At 40.4% G+C, this 18,571-nt stretch overlaps 1 pseudogene; it reads left to right on the forward strand.

Annotated features, from left to right (window-relative positions):
- Positions 1-15,842: 15,842 nt before the first annotated feature.
- On the forward strand, positions 15,843-16,828 carry LOC133243126 (serine/threonine-protein phosphatase 2A catalytic subunit beta isoform-like; annotated as a pseudogene).
- Positions 16,829-18,571: the final 1,743 nt, after the last annotated feature.

Here is an 18,571-nt window from a genome sequence, read left to right on the forward strand (position 1 = left end):
ACAGTTTATCTTTATACTGGTCTCACCTTATTCTTTTTGGGACAGACAGCACCTACCTCCATCCTGTAGAGTAATTCCTGGCTTGCCTGATGTCCTCAGACCTTGCTGACCCCACAGACACTCTACAATTTCCCAAATTTTTTCAGGAGTTTGGTTCATCTCACCTCCCATAGACACCCTCTCTTTGTAATGCCAGTAGCAGCAAACCACCAATATAGGCAACTGATTTCATTGAATTGATTGAACTCTCCTCTAAAACCAACCAATCCCCAAATTCTATCCTGATATTTGTCTTCTGTCAAATATTAACATCTCTACAACTCTTAGACAATTTGTTTACTCTGGCCTCAGTCAGGCTTCAGAGAGTCTCAAATCAATTAATTGGGCAGGATGGGGGATTGATGGGAAAGAGGGAACCTAGTCACATTGTGAGTAATAGTATTTTATAAATGTCCCTGCCCTTTCCCCTCACAAATTCTTTCATTAGTGAGCACTTGTGTCCAACCCTATTATTCAGTAATTTCCTCTTTAATTTGGGGCCGCAGCTGCTGCAAACCCTTAAGAAAAAATCAACAGAATGACATGGCCAAGGAGATAGGTTTGCAAATTGGGAGCACTAATCTCAAGAAAATGGACGAAAAGGTTGGCATGTCCCGTACTGCTCAAATCAGTGAATAGCCTGGTATACAATGAGGTAACAGCTCTCCTGATAAACAACTCCAGAGCAGAGGCTATCTATTCTGGGGTCTAGACAGGCAAATACTTAGTTAATGTCCTTTGATGTCTCTTTCAAAGGACAGGGTTGCATTGACTGGCAGTTGTGCCAGACATATTTGGGCAGGCCCTGGGAGGACCTGCTGCTTCTCAGTAGGCTCAGAACCCTTATCCACAAGAAAGGGGACCCCCTCCATGGTAACTCCTAATTCCTTGTCTAAAGTGACTAGAAAGGGCTGCAGAAGGGCCTGCAGAAGATGTTCGGTCCCCAAAGTAACCCTCCCTGGCTGACAATGCTTTTCAAAAAGGTCTTGTAGTCCAACCTTGCACCCTCAAGGCCTTAGTTTACACTGCCCACCACTCAGAAGCAGAGGCATGCCATGTCGAGCTCGACCTCTGCCCACTGCTGACCTCAGACGTTAAGGTATGGAAGCAGTTCTGTCCAACACTCCAGTTCTTTTCAAGGTAACTTGTGTGTCCATTGTAAAAGTGACATCCAGGGGTTCGGATTCAGGGACATTTTAGTGCTTAAAGTGCAGAGACCAGGAAAATGGGAAAGAATAGGGTCTCTTTCAGTACCCTGATCAGCTGAGGAACAGCTAAGGAGCCACCGCCACCTCCACCCATGCCCGCTGATCAGATGATTTGTCTGTCAGTGACCCTGATGAGTCGACAGTGGCCACTCATCTTTTTCTCTCTCTGTCTTTTTTTTTTTTTTTTTACTTTCTTGCCTCTCCCCTCCTAGTCCTTGGGCAAGGAACAGCTGCTACTGTAGTTCGTAACTTTGTGCCTTTCTTATTTCCCTAATGGCTATTGTGTTCAGTTGCCAACGGGGTATGAACAGCCTCCGGGAGGACTTCTGCATTGGGAGAGGACAAGGAAAATGCAGTGACAAGATGGAAAACACCAAATAGCATGGGGCTGGAACTGCGGCGGGGGTGGGGGGGACGTGAACGGTGGTGGTACAGGAGTAGGACAGGACCGGCAGGCCTGGAGCTGAGTTCGCCTGTTGCTAGGATGCTATTGGATAGGGTTACACTGATGTTGGGACTGGCTCAAAGAGGTGAAGGGGAAATTTTTGGAAGTAAGAGTAGCTGAGCAGCTGGGAGGAGTTGCGGGCAAGGGGGTAGTTGTTTGCTGAGTGAGGAGAGACCAAGGGCTCCTTTTACATCTGGAGCCTCATTTAGATTGGGAACCATATATAAGGCTTAGTCCCTCATTCCCTCGTCAGTCATTGGGTGCTGCGTGGTAAGACCTTTCTTCCACTTCCCCCAATGCTGCACGACCATCACTCTGGCCACTTAGGTCCCTCCTGCACACTCCCCCTTTCTTCGCATAGCTTCACTTCACCGCTTGTCTTTGTATTTGGTGACTGCTTTTACAGACCTCCCTTTTATTTCTTATTTTCTGATGGGTTACTGTAGTTGGGTCTCTTCCTATTCAGAATACACTATCCTGACTACGAAATACGTGAAGAGAGACCTGCTTCTGTAGTCATCTTTTTTTTCTACTTTCTACATTCCTGGACTTCGCAGTCACTATAGTTTTCTTTGCAATTAGTTGCAATCTGGATCTCTTAGCGTTGGAGGACAGTTTTCAGTAAATCTTGTCATTTTTGCCCAGTGTTGATTCTAATCTTGTCTTTTTCTTTTTTTAATTTTTCCATATGTTGACTGGTAAGCAAACCAGGTCTTATTATATTGAAGAGAGAAATGTAGATTTCTTGTGTATGTACAAAGGAGCATTGCTCAATGCTGGGTGTTTGAGGTTTTGTTTAACTGAGGATCTGTGTTTGTGGCTTAAGGTTAAGTTGATTTATTTGGGAATCATTGTTTTTTTTTTTTTTCTTTATCTTTGCATCTCACATTGAGGATATCTGTTTTTAATGTGAATCATTGACTTTTCTAAAGCTTAAAAGAAAACTAACTGGTAATGCCCTTGTTTTTTTTGTCTATACTTTTTTCAAAGTTTAATTGTTTATTTTTTATTTATATTTCATTTTTAATAACTAATTGAAGGATAGTTGCATATTTTTATTTTTATTAAAAACTTACTTGAATGGGCACCTTGTGAAACCCTTTGAATCAAGTTTTTTCAGTCTCTCTCAGTGGTACTTGCAAGTTTTTTCTTTCCCAAATTTGTCCTTATATAAACAATCCCTTGAAAATAGAACAAAGTAATTGTTTTCATGGAGTCTTGATTTCAAATTCATTCAGGAAAGCAATGATTTTATCAGTATGTCGACAAGTATTCAGAAATTAAGGACCATAAGTATTCATTCATAACTTTCAGGGAGATTTTATAAGGAGACATCAACACTTTCTTCCTTCAGGTCATGGCACCACTACCACTTGCCCCTCCCCACCCTGCTCCACTCTTGCCCATGCTGCTGCTCCTTTGACATGCCATCTTTCTTGGTTGAAAGCATAGTGAATATAAGTGAAACCTGATTCTTAATGCAGTATCTGTGTCATAAAGAGTGGGTGAGGGAAATACCAAGGAATGTTCATAGTTTACTTTTATAAATGACCACTACAATTTTTTAAAGTACTCTGTTACTTAAAAAAAAAAAATGCAAAGAACAGAAAATTAAACTCTTAGAAACTTCTGTTTAAAGTTACCTCTGTAAGTGGTAATATAAATTGTTTTTAATCATATAAAAGTGCATAAAGTATTCAGGGATGATGCTAGATTAAAAATACAGCTAACTGTACACTGAGAATATTTTGAAATACCTCTCATTAACAAAATTAAAATGTTTTATTTTATACTGCTTTTCAAGCTCAGAAATAGATGACTTCTTTGAAAAGTTTCTGAAAAATTTTCATTTGACACTAAATCAAAATCTGAATGGCAGAGTTAGCAAAGCAGGGCTTTTTTTAAATTTTATTTTTCCACCTGTTTTTGTGTTTATCTCAGAGCAAGCCTATGGTGAAATCTTTATAGGCCAAGGTGACTACACGCAGTTCATCACTGCTAAGCACTAGATTTAAGCAGGAGAGTTTTAAGTACATTTGCAGTCTTGACTTTTTTTAATATATATAACACCTTTGAAGTACTTATTGAAAAATTACTTATAGTTCTTAATATAAATCACCATGCTCATAAATATGAACCTGACATTCTAGATCTCCAAATCCAACTTTAAGATCTAGGCAAAATTCCTTATGTTTTATTCCAGCACAATTAAATTGACAAAGAAAATTGAATTGCAACTGTGCTATAAAATTAAAATTGCAGGGGGGGCAGTCCTAAGATGGCAGAGGAATAGGACAGGGTGACCACCTTCTCTCCCACAAATTCATCAAAAGAACATTTGGACGCTGAGAAAATTCCACAAAACAACTTCTGAATGCCAGCAGAGGACAACAGACACCCAGAAAAGCAGCCCATTGTCTTCGAAAGGAGGTAGGAAACAATATAAAAGATAAAATGGGAGGCAAAAAAGGTAGGGATGGAGTTCCATCCCAGGAAGGGAATCTTAAAAAGAGAAAAGTTTCCAAACACCAGGAAACACTCTGCCAATTCTGTGGCGAGCTTTGGAACCACAGAGGGCAACATAACAGGGAGGAAAAATAAAAAAATAATAATAATAATGAAAACCTACAGATTATGAGCCCAATGGTAACTCCCCCAGCGGAGTAGCAGAGCAGAAGCCTGCATCGCCACTAGCATGCGGGGCCTGGGCAGAGAGGTGCGGGTTGCTTTGCTTAGAGTAAGGACTGGGCCTGAATGCCCTGAGGGCAATCTGAGGGAACTAACTTCGATAGCAAACCAGACTGTGGGATAACTACCACGTGAAAAGCCCTAACCTAAGACACCGTCAGGCCAGCTCACAGAACAAAGGACTGAGCAGAGCTAGTCGGCTGCAGGCCGGTCCATACCCCTCCAGAGACAGGCAGGAGAGGCCAGCCAGAGCCTCAAGGGGGCAATCACGGCCCCAGAAAGGTATGATCTACCAAACTGCAAGCAGGCTTCGTTGCTAACCAAGACTTCTTGGGATTCTGGAAGGTCAACATCCGCCTGAGAAGGTGTGTGGGTTGTAACAGCCAGAAAATCAAGCGGCAGGAACGAGGGAGGTGATAAGTCGCAGAGACCACACTCACCAAACACCTGGTCACCTGAGCTGCTCGGATCTGGGAAGGGCACAAAACACAGGCCCAACCGAGTCTGCACCTCTGAGGACTACCCGAGTACCTGAACCTGTGCAGCTTAGACCTGGGAAGTGCATACAACCTAGGGCTGGCCTCAGACAGTTCCCAGCAGAGAAACCTAGAGCCTAAGCAGTGTAGACAGGGAAAGCACACACGCCGTGAGCAGGGCAAACCCAGTGTGGCCAAGACACTGCAAGCACATGTCAGTGTTATTTGTTTCCAGTGTTCCTCCCTCCCCACAGCACGACTGAACATGTGAGGCTAAAAAAGTGTCCACCACCGCCCCATTGTGTCAGGGAGGAAATTAGACACTGAAGAGACCAGCAAACAGAAGGTAAAACAGAAGGACCCTCCTTGGAAGTGACAGGTGCAAAAGATTAAAACCCTGAAGATAGTACCAACTACATAGGAAGGGGCCTATAGATCTTGAGAAATATAAGCCAGACCAAGGAACTATACGAAAATGAACTGACTTCATACTGCCCACAACACCACCAGAGAAAGTCATAGATATATTTTTACTATTTTTACTATCATTCTTTAATTTTTTTTAATTTTAAGTTCTCTATTGCTCCTTTAATTTTCATTTTTATGACCTACTATTATTTTGAAAAAAGAGAGAGAGAGAGACCCTATTTTTTAAAGCAAATTTTATATATATATATATATATTTATAATTTTTGTGACTTTGGTTTTTTTTTTCTCTCACTTTATTTAATATTGTATTTTTGAAAATCCAACCTCTATTCTAGATTTTTAATCTTTGCTTCTTGGTATTTGCTATCAATTTTGTACCTTTAGGAACCCAATCTTCAGTACTCACATTTACTTGGGAGTGAGATTACTGGCTTGACTGCTCTCTCCCACTTTGCACTCTCCTTTTTATCCACCAAGTCGCCTCTGTCTCCTCACTCACCCTTCTCTTCTTTACCCAACTGTGTGTGTTCTGGACAGTGGAGAACACTTAGGGAACTGATTACTGGCTGGATCTGTCTCTCTCCTTTTGATTCCCCTCTTTATCTTCCTGGCCACTTCTGTCTCCTTCCTCCCTCTTCTTTTCTCTGTATAACTCCGTGAACATCTCTGAGAAGTATAGACTGTGGAGAGCACATAAGGAAGTGATTACTGGCTAGCTTGCTCTCTCCACTTTTGATTCCACCTCATCTCATCCTGGTTACCTCTATCTCCCTCCTCCCTCTTCTCTTCTCCATGTAACTCTATAAACCTCTCTGGGGGTCCCTGAATGTGGAGAAACTTTTCATCTTTAACCTAGATGTTTTATCAAAGGTGCTGTATAGATGGAGAAGTCTTGAGGCTACTGTAAAAACAAGACTGAAAACCAGAAGCAGGAGGCTTAAGTCCAAATCCTGAGAACACCAGAGAACTCCTGACTCCAGGGAACATTAATGGACAGGAGCTCATCAAACACCTCCATACCTACACTGAAACCAAGCACCACCCAAGGGCCAACAAGTTCCAGAGCAAGACATACCACACAAATTCTCCAGCAACACAGGAACACAGCCCTGAGCTTCAAAATACAGGCTGCCCAAAGTCACTCCAAACCCACTGACATCTCATAACACATTACTGGACACTTCATTGCACTCCAGAGAGAAGAAACCCAGCTGCACCCACCAGAACACCGACACAAGCTTCCCTAACTAGGAAACCTTGACAAGCCACCCATACAACCCCACCCACGGCGAGGAAACTCCACAATAAAGAGAACTCCACAAACTGCCAGAATACAGAAGGGCCACCTCAAACACACCAATATAAACAAGATGAAGAGACAGAGGAATACCTAGCAGGTTAAGGAACAGGATAAATGCCCACTAAACCAAACAAAAGAGGAAGAGACAGGGAATCTACCTGATAAAGAATTCTGAATAATGATAGTGAAAATGATCCAAAATCTTGAAAACAAAATGGAAACACAGATAAATAGCCTGGAGACAAGGACGAGAAGATGCAATAAAGGTTTAACAAGGACATAGAAGAAATAAAAATGAGTCAATATATAATGAATAATGCAATAAATGAGATAAAAAACACTCTGGAGGGAACAAATAATAGAATAACAGAGGCAGAAGATAGCATTAGTGAGGTAGAAGATAGATGGTAGAGATAAATGAAGGAGACAGGAAAAAGGAAAATGAATTAAAAGAAATGAGGACAATCTCATAGACCTCTGGGACAATGTTAAATGCTCCAACATTCGAATCATAGGAATCCCAGAAGAAGACAAAAAGAAAGACCTAGAGAAAATACTTGAGGAGATAATAGTTGAAAACTTCCCTAAAATGGGGAAGGAAATTATCATCCAAGTCCAAGAAACCCAGAGAGTCCCAAACAGGATAAACCCAAGGCTAAACACCCCAAGGCACATATTAATCAAATTAACAAAGATCAAACACAAAGAACAAACATTAAAAGCACCTAGAGAAAAGCAACAAATAACACACAAGGGGATTCCCATAAGGATAACAGCTGATCTTTCAATAGAAACTCTTCAGGCCAGGAGGGGATGGCAGGACATACTTAAAGTGATGAAAGAAAATAACCTACAGCCCAGATTACTGAACCCAGCAAGGATCTCATTCATATATGAAGGAGAAATCAAAAGCTTTACAGACAAGCAAAAGCTGAGAGAATTCAGCTCCACCAAACCAGCTCTCCAACAAATGTTAAAGGATCTTCTCTAGACAGGAAACACAAAAGAAGTGTATAAAGTTGAACCCAAAACAATAAAATAAATGGCAATGGGATCATACTTATCAATAATTACCTTAAATGTAAATGGGTTGAAAATGGAGAGATCACAACAGACAACACAGAAATACAAAGGAACATAGGAGACTACTATCAGCAATTATATGCCAATAAAATGGACAACTTGGAAGAAATGGACAAATTCTGACCCACCCAGAAGATAGCGGAGGAGTAGGACAGGGAGAACACTTTCTCCCCCAAAATTCATCAAAAGAGCATTTAAAAGCTGAGTAAATTCCACAAAACAACTTCTGAATGCTGGCATAGGACATCAGGCACCCAGAAAAGCAATCCAAGTCTTCGAAAGGAGGTAGGACAAAATATAAAAGACAAAAAAAGGGACAAAAGAGGGAGGGAAGGAGTTCTGTCCCAGGAAGGGAGTCTTAAAAGAGAGAAGTTTCCAAACATCAGGAAACCTTCTCACTGCTGAATCTGTGCTGAGCTTTGGAAACACAGAGGGCAACATAACAGGGAGAAAAAATAAACAATTAAAACTCGCAGATTGCGAGCCCTACAGTAACTCCCCCAGTGGAGAAGCAGTGCAGACGCCTGCACACGCCATTCACAAGCGGGGGCTAGGCAGGGAGGCATGGCATGGGCTGCATTGCTTAGAGTAAGGACCTGGCCTGAAAACCCTGAGCGCTATCTGAGCGAAATAATCTGGGCTAACAAACCAGACTGTGGGATATCTACCACGCGAAAAGCCAGCCCTAACCTAAGACACCGCCAGGCCTGCGCACAGAACAAAGGACTGAACAGAGATAGCCAGCGGCAGACCTTCCCCCTCCAGTGACACGCAGCCAGAGCCGGAAGGGGGCAATCGCAGCCCCAGAGAGACATTATCTATAAAACTGTAAGCAGGCTTCTTTGCTAACTAAAACTTCTTGGGGGGTCTGGACGGTCAACATCTCCCTGAGAAGGTGCGCCGGTTATACACCTAGATAGCTGAGCGGCGGGGAGGCGATAAGTCGCAGCAATCACGCTCGCTAAACACCTCATCACCTGAGCTCCTCGGACCTGGGAAGGGCACAAAACGCAGGCCCAACCGAGTCTGCACCTCTGAGGACTACCCGAGTGCCTGAACCTGAGCGGCTTGGACCTGGGAGGAGCAGATAGCCCAGGGCCGGCCTCGGATGGTTCCCAGCGGAACAACCTAGAGCCTGAGCAGTGTGGGCAGAGAGGCTACACGCGCCGTGATCGGGGGCAGACCCAGTGTGCCTGAAGCACTGCGAGCACACGCCAGTGTTACTTGTTTGCAGCATCCCTCCTTCCCTCCCCACAGCAAGACTGAACAAGTGAGCCTAAAAAGAAAAAAAAAAAAAGTGTCCTCTACCGTCCCCTTTGTGTCAGGGCGGAAACCAGACACCGAAGAGTCCAGCAAACAGAACAAGCTATAACAGAGGGAACTGCCTTGGAAGCTACAGGCAATAGATTAAAACCCTGTGGTTACTACCAACTATGTAGGAAGAGGCCTATAGATCTTGAGAAATAAAAGTCAGACCAAGGAACTAGCCAAAAATGAGCTGAACCCACAATACTCACAACAAAACCAAAGAAAGTCCTCAATATATTTTTACTATTTTTACGATCATTCTTTCTTTTTTTTTATTTTTTAATTTTTTAAAAAAATTTTAAGTTCTCTTTTATTCCTTTAATTTTCACTTCTATAACCTATTACTTTGCAAAAAAAAAAAAAAAAAAAAGACCCTATTTTTTTTTCTTTTCTTCAGCAAACTTCATATATATATTTTTTATAATTTTTTGACCTTGGTTTTGTTTGTTTGTTTTTTCTTCTTTTCTTTTTTTTTTCTTTTTTTTTCTTCATCTTTTTTTTTTTTTTAAACTTTACATAATTGTATTAGTTTTGTCAAATATCAAAATGAATCCGCCACAGGTATACATGTGTTCCCCATTCTGAACCCTCCTCCCTCCTCCCTCCCCATACCATCCCTCTGGGTCGTCCCAGTGCACTAGCCCCAAGCATCCAGTATCGTGCATTGAACCTGGACTGGCATCTCATTTCATACATGATATTTTACATGTTTCAATGCCATTCTCCCAAATCTCCCCACCTCTCCCTCTCCCATAGAGTCCATAAGACTATTCTATACATCAGTGTCTATTTTGCTGTCTCATACACAGGGTTATTGTTACCATCTTTCTAAATTCCATGTATATGTGTTATTATACTGTATTGGTGTTTTTCCTTCTGGCTTACTTCACTCTGTATAATAGGCTCCAGTTTCATCCACCTCATTAGAACTGATTCAGATGTTTTCTTTTTAATGGCTGAGTAATACTCCATTGTGTATATGTACCATAGCTTTCTTATTCATTCATCTGCTGATGGACATCTAGGTTGCTTCCAGGTCCTGGCTATTATAAACAGTGCTGCGATGAACATTGGGGTACACGTGTCTTCTTTTCTTTAACATTGTATTTTTGAAATTCCAAACTCTACTCTAGATTTTTAATTTTAGCTTTTTGGTATTTGTTATCAATTTTGTACCTATAGTTTTTTTATAATTTCTGTGACTTTTTTTTCTCTGTTTCTTTCTCTTCTACTTTTATATAACATTGTATATCTGAAACTCCAAACTCTACTCTAGAGTTTTAACTTTTGCTTTTTGGTATTAGTTATCTATTTTGTATCTATATTTTCTTTATAATTTTTGCAACCTTGTTTGTTTTTGTTTGTTCATTTTTTCTCTCTTTCTTTTCCTTCTTCTTTTCTTCAACATCGTACTTATAAAATTCCAAACTCTACTCTAGATTTTTAATTTTTGCTTTTATGTATTTGTTACCAATTTAGTACCTTTAAGAACCCAATCTTCAGTACCCATTTTTCACTAGGGGACGAGATTACTGGCTTAACTGCTCTCTCTCCCTTTGGACTCTCCTTTTTCTCCACCAGGTCGCCTGTGTCTCCTCCCTAACCCCTCTCTACTCTATGCAACTCTGTGAATTTCTGTGTGTTCCAGATGGTGGAGAACACTTAGGGAACTGATTACTGGCTGGATCTGTCTCCCTCCTTTTCTTCCCCACTTTTACCCTCCTGGCCACCTCTGTCTCCTTCCTCCATCTTCTCTTCTCTGTATAACTCTGTGAACATCTCTGAGCGGTTCAGTTGTGGACTGCACATAAGGAAGTGATTATTGGCTAGCCCACTCTCTCCACTATTGATTCCACCTCATCTCATTCGGGTCACCTCTAACTCCCTCCTCCCTCGTCTCTTCTCCATATAATGCTGTGAACCTCTCTGGGTGACCCTCACAGTAGAGAAACTTTTCATCTTTAATGTAGATGTTTTATCAATGGTGCTGTATAGAAGGAGAAGTTTTGAAGCTACTGTAAAAATAAGACCAATAACTGGAAGCAGGAGGCTTAAATCCAAACCCTGACTCCAGGGAACTCCTGACTCCAAGGAACATTAATTGACAGGAGCTCATCAAATGCCTCCATACCGACACTGAAACCAAGTACCACACAAGGGCCAACAAGTTCCAGGGCAAGACATACCAAGCAAATTTTCCAGCAACAAAGGAACACAGCCCTGAGCTTCAAGATACAGGCTGTCCAAAGTCACCCCAAAACCATAGACATCTCATAACTCATTACTGGACATTTCATTGCACTCCAGAGAGAAGAAATACAGCTCCACCCACCAGAACACCAACACAAGCTTCCTTAACCAGGAAACCTTGACAAGCCACCTGTACAAACCCACACACAGCGAGGAAACACCACAAAAAAGAGAACTCCACAAACTGCCAGAATACAGAAAAGACACCCCAAAATCAGCAATTTACACAAGATGAAGAGACAGAGGAATACCCAGCAGATAAAGGAACAGGATAAATGCCCACCAAACCAAACAAAAGAGGAAGAGATAGGGAACCTACCTGATAAAGAATTCTGAATAATGATAGTGAAATTGATTCAAAATCTTGAAATCAAAATGGAATCACAGATAAATAGCCTGGAGACAAGGATTGAGAAGCTGCAAGAAAGCTTTAATAAGGACCTAGAAGAAATAAAAAGGAGTCAATATATAATGAATAATGCAATAAATGAAATTAAAAACACTCTGGAGGCAACAAATAGTAGAATAACAGAGGCAGAAGATAGGATTAGTGAATTAAAAGATAGAATGGCAGAAATAAATGAATCAGAGAGGATAAAAGAAAAAACGAATTAAAAGAAATGAAGACAATTTCAGAGACCTCCAGGACAATATTAAACACTACAACATTCGAATCATAGGGGTCCCAGAAGAAGAAGACAGAAAGAAAGACCATGAGAAAATACTTGAGGAGATAATAGGTGAAAACTTCCCTAAAATGGGGAAGGAAATAATCACCCAAGTCCAAGAAACCCAGAGAGTCCCAAACAGGATAAACCCAAGGCGAAACACCCCAAGACACATATTAATCAAATTAACAAAGATCAAACACAAAGAACAAATACTAAAAGCAGCAAGGGAAAAACAACAAATAACACACAAGGGAATTCCCATAAGGATAACAGCTGATCTTTCAATAGAAACTCTTCAAGCCAGGAGGGAATGGCAAGACATACTTAAAATGATGAAAGAAAATAACCTACAGCCCAGATTATTTTACCCAGCAAGGATCTCATTCAAGTATGAAGGAGAAATCAAAAGCTTTCCAGACAAGCAAAAGCTGACAGAATTCTGCACCACCAAACCAGCTCTCCAACAAATACTAAAGGATATTCTCTAGGCAGGAAACACAAAAATGGTGTATAAATTCGAGCCCAAAACAATAAAGTAAATGGCAATGGGATCATACTTATCAGTAATTACCTTAAACGTAAATGGGTTGAATGCCCCAACCAAAAGACAAAGACTGGCTGAATGGATACAAAAACAAGACCCCTACGTATGTTCTTTACAAGAGACCCACCTCAAAACAGGGGACACATACTGACTGAAAGTGAAGGGCTGGAAAAAGATTTTCCATGCAAATAGGGACCAAAAGAAAGCAGGAGTAGCAATACTCATATCAGATAAAATAAACTTTAAAACAAAGGCTGTGAAAAGAGACAAAGAAGGTCACTATATAATGATCAAAGGATCAATCCAAGAAGAAGATATAACAATTATAAATATATATGCACCCAACATGGGAGCACCACGGTATGTAAGACAAATGCTAACAAGTATGAAAGGGGAAATTAACAATAACACAATAATAGTGGGAGACTTTAATACCCCACTCACACCTATGGATAGATCAACTAAACAGAAAATTAACAAGGAAACACAAACTTTAAATGATACAATAGGCCAGTTAGACCTAATTGATATCTATAGGACATTTCATCCCAAAACAATGAAATTCACCTTTTTCTCAGGTGCACATGGAACCTTCTCCAGGATAGATCACATCCTGGGCCATAAATCTAGCCTTGGTAAATTCAAAAAAATTTAAATCATTCCAAGCATCTTTTCTGACCACAATGCAGTAAAATTAGATCTCAATTACAGGAGAAAACCTATTAAAAATTCCAACATATGGAGGCTGAACAACAGGCTGCTGAATAACCAACAAATCACAGAAGAAATCATAAAAGAAATCAAAATTTGCATAGAAACGAATGAAAATGAAAACACAACAACCCAAAACCTGTGGGACACGGTAAAAGCAGTCCTAAGGGGAAAGTTAATAGCAATACAGGCATACCTCAAGAAACAAGAAAAAAGTCAAATAAATAACCTAACTCTACACCTAAAGCAACTAGAAAAGGAAGAAATGAAGAACCCCAGGGTTAGTAGAAGGAAAGAAATCTTAAAAATTAGGGCAGAAATAAATGCAAAAGAAACAAAAGAAACCATAGCAAAAATCAACAAAGCCAAAAGCTGGTTCTTTGAAAGGATAAATAAAATTGACAAACCATTAGCCAGACTCATCAAGAAACAAAGGGAGAAAAATCAAATCAATAAAATTAGAAATCAAAATGGAGAGATCACAACAGACAACACAGAAATAGAAAGGATCGTAAGAGACTACTATCAACAATTATATGGCAATAAAATGGACAACGTGGAAGAAATGGACAAATTCTTAGAAAAGTACAACTTTCCAAAACTCGACCAGGAAGAAATAGAAAATCTTAACAGACCTATCACAAGCATGGAAATTGAAACTGTAATCAAAAATCTTCCAGCAAAGAAAAGCCCAGGTCCAGACGCCTTCACAGCTGAATTCTACCAAAAATTTAGAGAAGAGCTAACCCCTATCCTGCTCAAACTCTTCCAGAAAATTGCAGAGGAAGGTAAATTTCCAAACTCATTCTATGAGGCCACCATCACCCTAATACCAAAACCTGACAAAGATCCCACAAAAAAAGAAAACTACAGGCCAATATCACTGATGAACATAGATGCAAAAATCCTTAACAAAATTCTAGCAATCAGAATCCAACAACACATTAAAAAGATCATACACCATGACCAAGTGGGCTTTATCCCAGGGATTCAAGGATTCTTCAATATCCGCAAATCAATCAATGTAATACACCACATTAACAAATTGAAAAATAAAAACCATATGATTATCTCAATAGATGCAGAGAAAGCCTTTGACAAAATTCAACATCCATTTATGATAAAAACTCTCCAGAAAGCAGGAATAGAAGGAACATACCTCAACATAATAAAAGCTATATATGACAAACCCACAGCAAACATTATCCTCAATGGTGAAAAATTGAAAGCATTCCCTCTAAAGTCAGGAACAAGACAAGGGTGCCCACTTTCACCACTACTATTCAACATAGTTTTGGAAGTTTGGGCCACAGCAATCAGAGCAGAAAAAGAAATAAAAGGAATCCAAATTGGAAAAGAAGAACTAAAACTCTCACTATTTGCAGATGACATGATCCTCTACATAGAAAACCCTAAAGACTCCACCAGAAAATTACTAGAACTAATCAATGATTATAGTAAAGTTGCAGGATATAAAATCAACACACAGAAATCCCTTGCATTCCTATACACTAATAAGGAGAAAACAGAAAGAGAAATTAAGGAAACAATTCCATTCACCATTGCAACGGAAAGAATAAAATACTTAGGAATATATCTACCTAGAGAAACTAAAGACCTAAACATAGAAAACTATAAAACACTGATGAAAGAAATCAAAGAGGACACTAATAGATGGAGAAATATACCATGTTCATGGATTGGAAGAATCAATATATTGAAAATGAGTATACTACCCAAAGCAATTTATAGATTCAATGCAATCCCTATCAAGCTACCAACGCTATTCTTCACAGAGCTAGAACAAATAATTTCACAATTTGTATGGAAATACAAAAAACCTCGAATAGCCAAAGCTATCTTGAGAAAGAAGAATGGACCTGGAGGAATCAACCTGACTGACTTCAGGCTCTACTACAAAGCCACAGTTATCAAGACAGTATGGTACTGGCACAAAGACAGAAATATAGATCAATGGAACAAAATAGAAATCCCAGAGATAAATCCACGCACTTATGGACACCTTATCTTTGACAAAGGAGGCATAAATATACTATGGATTAAAGAAAATCTCTTTAACAAGTGGTGCTGGGAAATCTGGTCAACCACTTGTAAAAGAATGAAACTAGAACACTTTCTAACACCATACACAAAAATAAACTCAAAATGGATTAAAGATCTAAATGTAAGACCAGAAACTATAAAACTCCTAGAGGAGAACATAGGCAAAATACTCTCTGACATACATCACAGCAGGATCCTCTATGACCCACCTCCCAGAATATTGGAAATAAAAACAAAAATAAACAAATGGGACCTAATTAAACTTAAAAGCTCTTGCACATCAAAGGAAACTATTAGCAAGGTGAAAAGGCAGCCTTCAGAATGGGAGAAAATAATAGCAAATGAAGCAACTGACAAACAACTAATCTCAAAAATATACAAGCAACTCCTACAGCTCAACTCTCCGGTTGCGCGGGCCGGCGGGCCGGGGCGGGCCGGGGCGGGCGGGGGTCTCCCGGAGGCCGCGCGCTCGGAGCCGCCCGAGGGGCTTGGGCAGGGCGCGGGGTCCACAGTGCCGGGCTCCTCCGTCCCCCGCCCGGAGCTGGCGGCGGCGGCGGGGTGGGGGGGGCTAGGAAAGCGGCGCCCGGGGCGGGGGCGCGCGGGGGGCTGGAGGCGGTGGTGGCGGAGGGGCCGGGGCCGCCATGGACGACAAGGCGTTCACTAAGGACCTGGACCAGTGGGTCGAGCAGCTGAATGAGTGTAAACAGCTCAACGAGAGTCTGGACGCTCTGTGAAAAGGCTAAGGAAATTTTAACAAAAGAATCAAATGTACAGGAGGTCCGTTGTCCTGTCACCGTCTGTGGAAATGTGCATGGCCAATTCCATGACCTTATGGAACTCTTCAGAATCGGCGGGAAGTCGCCAGACACAAACTATCTGTTCATGGGCGACTATGTAGACAGAGGTTATTATTCTGTGGAAACGGTAACTCTTCTTGTGGCATTAAAGGTGCGTTATCCAGAGCACATTACAATACTGAGAGGAAACCACGAAAGCCGACAAATTACCCAAGTTTATGGCTTTTATGACGAATGTCTGTGAAAGTATGGAAATGCCAATGTTTGGAAATATTTTACAGATCTCTTTGATTATCTGCCACTTACAGCTTTAGTAGATGGACAGATATTCTGCCTCCATGGTGGCCTCTCTCCATCCATAGATACACTGGATCATATAAGAGCCCTGGATCGTTTACAAGAAGTTCCACATGAGGGCCCCATGTGTGATCTCTTATGGTCAGATCCAGATGATCGTGGTGGGTGGGGTATTTCACCACGTGGTGCTGGCTACACATTTGGACAAGATATTTCTGAAACGTTTAACCATGCTAATGGTCTCACACTGGTTTCTCGTGCTCACCAACTTGTAATGGAGGGATACAATTGGTGTCACGATCGGAACGTGGTTACCATTTTCAGTGCACCCAATTACTGTTATCGTTGTGGGAACCAGGCTGCTATCATGGAATTAGATGACACTTTGAAATATTCCTTCCTTCAGTTTGACCCAGCACCTCATCGTGGAGAGCCTCATGTGATCCGGCGCACCCCAGACTACTTCCTGTAAATCCCTCTTGGGAAAACCTGCCTTTGTATGTGGAAGTATATCTGGCTTTTATATATATATATATACACACACAACAAAAAAGGCAAAAAAATAAAATAAAATAAATAAAAGCTATATATGACAAATTCTCAGCAAACATTACCCTCAATGGTGAAAAATTAAAAGCATTTCCCCTAAAGTCAGGAATAAGACATGGGTGCCCACTTACATCATGACTATTCAACACAGTTTTGGAAGGTTTGGCCACAGCAATCAGAGCAGAAAAAGAAATAAAAGGAATCCAAATTGGAAAAGAAGAACTAAAACTCTCACTGTTCGCAGATGACATGATCCTCTACATAGAAAATCCTAAAGATTCCACAAGAAAATTACTAGAGCTAATCAATGAATAGAGTAAAGTGGAAGGATATAAAATCAACACACAGAAATCCCTTGTATTCCTATACACTAATAATGAGAAAATAGAAAGAAAAATTAAGGAAACAATTCCATTCACCATTGCAATGAAAAGAATAAAATACTTAGGAATATACCTACCTAAAGAAACAAAAGACATATATATATAGAAAACTATAAAACACTGGTGAAAGAAATTGAAGAAGACACTAAGAGATGGAGAACTATACCATGTTCATGGAACAGAAGAATGAATATAGTGAAAATGAGTATACTACCCAAAGCAATCTATAGATGCAATGCAATCCCTGTCAAGCTACCAATGGTATCTTTCACAGACCTAGAACAAGTAATTTCACAATTTGTATAGAAATACAAAAAACCTCGAATAGCCAAAGCAATCTTGAGAAAGAAGAATGGACCTGGAGGAATCAACCTGCCTGACTTCAGGCTCTATTACAAAGCCACAGTCATCAAGACAGTATGGTACTGGCACAAAGACAGAAATATAGATCAATAGAACAAAATAGAAAGCCCAAAGATAGATCCACGCACCTATGGACACCTTATCTTTGACAAAGGAAGCAAGAACATACAAGGGAAAAAAGACAAACTCTTTAACAAGTGGTGCTGGGAAAACTGGTCAACCACTTGTAAAAGAATGAAACTAGAACACTTTCTAACACCATACACAAAAATAAACTCAAAATGGATTAAATATGTAAACATGAGACCAGAAACTATAAAACTCCGAGAAGAGAACATAGACAAAACACTCTCCGGCATAAATCACAGCTGGATCTTCTATGACCCACCTCCCAGAATATTGGAAATAAAAGCAAAAATAAACAAATAGGACCTAATTAAAATTAAAACCTTCTGCACAACAAAGGAAACTATAAGCAAGGTGAAAAGACAGCCTTCCGAATGGGAGAAAATAATAGCAAACAAAGCAACGGACAAAGAATTAATCTCAAAAATATATAAGCAACTCCTGCAGCTCAATTCCAGAAAAATAAATGACCCAATCAAAAAATGGGCCTAAGAATTAAAAAGACATTTCTCCAAAGAAGACATACAGATGGCTAACAAACACATGAAAAGATGCTCAACATCACTCATTATCAGAGAAATGCAAACCAAAACCACAGTGAGGTACCATTTCACGCCAGTCAGAATGGCTGCGATCCAAAAGTCTACAAACAATAAATGCTGGAGAGCGTGTGGAGAAAAGGGAACCCTCTTACACTGTTGGTGGGAATGTAAACTAGTACAGCCACTATGGAGAACAGTGTGGAGATTCCTTTAAAAACTGAAAATAGAACTGCCATATGACCCAGCAATCCCACTGCTGGGCATACACACCGAGGAAACCAGAATTGAAAGAGACGCA

This window comes from Bos javanicus, chromosome X (genome assembly GCF_032452875.1).
Source record: "Bos javanicus breed banteng chromosome X, ARS-OSU_banteng_1.0, whole genome shotgun sequence".
In the NCBI taxonomy this organism is placed as follows: domain Eukaryota; kingdom Metazoa; phylum Chordata; class Mammalia; order Artiodactyla; family Bovidae; genus Bos; species Bos javanicus.